A 5,207-nucleotide genomic window follows, 5' to 3' on the forward strand; every position below is an offset into this window, starting at 1 on the left:
ATGCTAGTAATAATGATTTTAGGATAATGCATGAATAAGTAGGCCTACCCCATTTCCCTCCCCAGCTGTCAGGGATGGACTGCTCCTCACAACATTACTGCTCATCCCTGTGACTTCATTGGGAAGTTTGGGATTGTTACGCTGCTTCTGATGAGCCCTGATAAATAAGAATTTATAAAAAAATCCAGATCAGGGTAATCAATTGTGGAGATTGTGGGAAAGCCACAGCAACATGCGGCTGTGTAATAATCTTACCTTCTAACAAACACCAGAGCACACACCAGCAATGCTGTCAGAACAGCAATAACGATGAAGAGCAGAAGTGAATGGTCAAATGGTTGACCTACAGAAGAATTGGACAGTTTATTTTTCTTTCTCTTTCTGGGAACAATAAAAAGTTATGGAGCTTGCACACACAAAAAAAAAAAAAAAATGTGGCAACAAGAAAGATGATTCTGATTCAATGAATAGGCTAATGCCAAATTATTCCCCGCTTTACAGAATATCAAGAACATCTAATGGTTTTTAAAGGCCTAAAAATGTCATATTCATATTAACCTTGAACCGGCTCCAAGCACCGAACACAGAAGTGATGACTGGCAGATCCTAGAGAGTTGCTACTGAGGCAGACCACCGTGGTTGGCCCCTTCTCCTCCTGTGGTCGGGACTGGGAGATGCTGATGACGCTCCTCAGGCCTGCGTTGTTCAGAGGTTCCTGCCTGGTGCTAAACATGTCGGATTGCTTCACAGCCGGCTGCCCATCCAGTTTCCACAGTGTTGTCGGAGACGGATCCCCCACACTGTCACAGAAACAGCTGATCTGGTCTCCAGTTCTGATGCAATCAGACGAGGGCAGGATGTCAGGAACGACTGTAAAGAATGTCAAATCTGTAAGGGCGCACAGTGATACTCTGTATTTCTACTATAAAATAAATTTATATTTCCCACAAATGTGAATGTGATTCATTATGAAATTCACTGAATTTCCATAACATTCACGTCATCTGTCTTAGTCTTGGGTTTTTACTTCTACAGTAAGTTGGCTTCACTGTTGCAAGTCACTGCCTTTAGTGTACTGTAGATGGACTAAAGGGATCAAATTTAATAGACCAGAGTTAACAAATATATAAACACTAGCTTCTATGGATGACATGCAGTTCTTACACTGAATGTTAAGCATGATTGTTGCATTAGATATTCCATGAATGTTCTTCACTTCACAGCAGTACAGCCCGGTCTCTTCCCTACGAGTCTGGCTGAAGGTGAGGATGCTTCCAAAACCAATTACAGTCTTATTCCCTTTAGTAAATGTATACCAAGTGAATGTATTTACAGCTGGGTTGGCTTCACTGCTACAGGTCAGATTCACAGTTCTGCCCTCTTGTACCGAAGCAGAGGGACTGACTAACACTGTAGTGTTCCTCGGAGGATCTAGGAAAAAAGACATTGATTAATCATGTATGCATTCAAGCAATATAATCATGATTTCATTTCATAATATTGTATACACTGAAATGTGTATGTGACCAAAACATCAAGCAAATGTACTGTCACTTGACGTCACTCTACCAGAGGTATATGCATTTATACATTTTATATTGCAAAAATCAAGCCTTTCCTATCAGCTCCGGACCTCGAGATAGTTATACATGCCCTCATTTCATCGAACCTGGTCACCAGAGGTGATCGGGCCTTTGCCGCCCGGGCACCTAGATTATGGAATGCTCTACCGGTGCATGTAAGGTTAGCACCATCTGTGCCTGGGGTTAAGTCACTTTTAAAAAATCACCTTTACACAGAATGTTTTTTACCCTTTCTATAGAAGATTGTACATATTCAACTGCTGCTATTTGTCTTCTTTTCCTTTTCTGTTTCTCGTTTTCAAACTGCTCTTGATTGTGACTTGCTACGTTCTTGTTTTTGTTTAACCTTGTACTGTACAGCACTTTGGAACCTTGTTTTGAAAGGTGCTATATAAATAAAGTTCATTATCATTATCATCATTACTGTTGCTGGCGATAGTGCTGACTCTGAATCAGAGATAGTGGTGGTGCTTGGGTGCCACCGGATCAGAATCTTAGGATCCAATGTGTTAAAAGTTAAAACTAAGTTCCAATTAAGGCAGAGTGTGGCGCAGTTTCAACTGATGTGGTTTATGTTTATGTACTCTAAGACTTAATGCAACACAGTCAGCTCATTGATTCAAACTGTAGTGTAATAAATGTACTAACTAGTAGATGAATCTACAGATTAACTCACATTGAACATGGACAGTTGATGTGATATTAGATGTCAGAGCTCTGTTGCAAACTTCTTGTTGGACAGCACAAGAGATCTTCTGTCCATGGTGGAAATGAGAAGCAGTGAAGTTCATACTAGATACCAATACTTTAGTTTGATCCTGATTCTGCATCAGTTTCTCCTCAGTGTTAGCCAGTCTGGGGGTCCATGTCAGAGTTGGTGGCAGAGAAGAGCAGGGGACTGCAACAGAGCACCTCAGTCTAACTGAGTTCCCCTCCCTCACATTCACAGTGGCTGGTGTTAGTGTTGGTTTGGGTAGTGGTGTTTCTGGTATGAAGACATACATTATATGGACTAATTATTACACATCTGCACTTAATTCCATGATTTTATTTATAATGCAGTACATTCATAACATTCAGTCAAATTATAGGTTAACAATTTACTGTATGCTTACCTTTAACCAACACCGTCAAATGTTCTTCAAAACTATATTTAAGAATGTTGCATTGTATTCTGAAGTAATAATCAGCACTGTCACGGAAATCCATGTTGTTCAGGATTGTGGTGCAGTTCTTATTATTTAAGTTTCCAGTCAGAATTCCAGTTAATCTCGGTTTAGGTTTAGGATTGTTAGAAAATGAGCTAACAAAGACAGATTCACCAAATCTAGAACCTATATTCCATACCCCTATACAAGTGCTATCTAAAGTTTGATTGTGTTTCGGTGGAATCGTAAAGAAACAAGGGATCGTCAGACAGGATCCACTCAGAACCTCCATACTCTGGGGCATAAAGGCTGCAAACTGTTGGCACAGGGCATCTGAAACATAAAACACAAGTCTTTCAATGGGCACTGGTGAAGAATAAATGATAGATTAACAGTTATTTATATAGACCAATTTGACAACACTGATTGCATTTAACCTTTTACTTCATGTTAAATCTACGAATGGCTATAGACCGATTCCGTAGCGGTTTCATGGTCGCAGCCTACGTATTTCCTGTAGGCGGAAACGACATATCTGCGGTTTCCCCGCACCTCCTTCAACAGTGAATGGAAAAGTGACTGATGTTAGTCTGCCTCAAACGTTACTCTTTTACCTGCTTTTTACTAACACTAACATTACAAAGATGCCCAGAACATCGGGATGAACCTGTGTAGTTTATGGCTGCTCCAACAGTAGTGGCAACATTCCAACAAAAATGTCAATGTCAAAATATCTACCGCAGTTACTGAGACCAGAGCTATAATAGTAATGGTTGAGACAAAGCAGTGAAAGGTCCTGAAAGATACATAACGTCAGTCTTACCCAATAACCAATATTTCTGTTTTAGGAACACAAGGCTGCTGTACTTTATACCTCATACTAAGCATGTAAGTATGTTGTCTCCGTGTGTCAAGTGTGAACTGGCCAAGACAATAGGCAAAATAAGTGACACAGCTCTGCCAGTAACAAAAAATACACAACAAAAAACAGGACAGACATACAATGCTCATAAATACAATACCCACTACCGAAGAAGCTCAAAGGGAGAACAGGAACGCGACCAATAAGGACTAATAAATAAAAACTAAACAACGTAAATTGCTAGTTGACTAAAAAGCAAGCAGACAATTGCTAAACGTCAAAGCAGGAGCAATGTATGGGAAGTGTGCCCATGGCAATCATTTTAAAGCTCACTAGGGGAAACACAGTAGCCAGTTTGAGTCTGGACTGTAGGTCATTCCAAGACCAGGGTCCGAAATAAGCAATGCTTTTTTTCCCAGCCTCAGATTTTGTTGGGGGCACGACATAGCGTAACCAAGCATTTGATCTGAGGTTGAGAGAGTTTTGGACAAGTTCAAATTTAGAACCAATGTAACGTGGGAGGTTACCAAGAATGGCTTTATAAATGAGAGTATACCAATGTAGCAACCTGCGAGACGTTAAGGAATACCAACCCACGAGGGCGTACAGAGTACAGTGATGAGTCCTATAGGGGGAATTGGTTATAAACCTCAATGCAGCATGAAATAGGGGGTCAAGTTTGCTCAGAGTTGAGGAACTAGCAAAGCGGTAGACAGTATCTCCATAATCAAGCTGCGACATGAAACTCAATGAAAATGCACCATGCAAGTTATCATCATCAGATAAAGATTTCCTCCCTTCCCTACTGTATCTAGAATCAATTCCAAGTCAGGTTATGATGCCATCAGTCATTATGGTCATAGTCTACTCTATGGAACCCTCTAACTCTTGAATTAAGGTCTGCTACAACCGTATCTTCTTTTAAAAGAAGACTGAAAACATACCTCTTTTCACTGACAGCTGAAACCAATGATTTACATGCACAACCCTATGGAGGCCACCCGGCCTGCATGGTCATATGCGATCTAGTTGTTGTTCTCGTTTTCAACCTCATCTTTTTATGCAAAGCATTTCTGAGAATAACTTGCTGTGGGCTGCTTGGCCTAGTTTGTCATGAATTGATTTTTCAAAGACACCACTTCCTTCTCCCAACATCCCTCAATTAAAAAATCTGGGCAATAGCTACTAGAACTAACTACGCTGCAAATGTGGAGTGTTTCTACCAGAAATCCCAGAATGCAGTAACTATAGCATGTAGTAACTTACCATGAAGCAGACATCCAATAAGGAAACATATCAGAACTCCAGTCATGTTTATCTGTCACAAACTGAAGCTCTCTGTCTGAAGAGGAAGAAGCTTGAGTTATGAACAGTGAACGATTCTGGAGAGAGCAGATTGCAGATAGATGAGGTGAGATGTTATCATCTTACATTTACCATGATGATATTAATAATAACCATAAGAATAATAAGAATAATTATTATAGTAATGGTAGTAATAATACATTACAGATACAAAGAATAGGATTTGTTATAATTTCAAAAGAACTGTTCTCTAAAATACTAACTGCTTATTCTTCATTTCTGGGCACAGCTGAGAAATGTTTTCACAGT

General features: G+C 39.9%; 1 long non-coding RNA gene across 1 annotated transcript; it reads right to left on the minus strand.

Moving 5' to 3' along the window:
• Nucleotides 1-559: 559 nt before the first annotated feature.
• On the minus strand, nucleotides 560-4,975 carry LOC310878145. Its single transcript, XR_014570861.1, has 5 exons — nucleotides 4,860-4,975; nucleotides 2,699-3,064; nucleotides 2,260-2,568; nucleotides 1,165-1,431; nucleotides 560-870 (listed from the first exon to the last, which is right to left on the minus strand). It is a non-coding gene; the product is annotated as an uncharacterized lncRNA (long non-coding RNA).
• Nucleotides 4,976-5,207: the final 232 nt, after the last annotated feature.

This window comes from Protomyctophum parallelum (assembly GCF_964188405.1).
Source record: "Protomyctophum parallelum genome assembly, chromosome: 2".
Taxonomy (NCBI): Eukaryota; Metazoa; Chordata; class Actinopteri; order Myctophiformes; family Myctophidae; genus Protomyctophum; species Protomyctophum parallelum.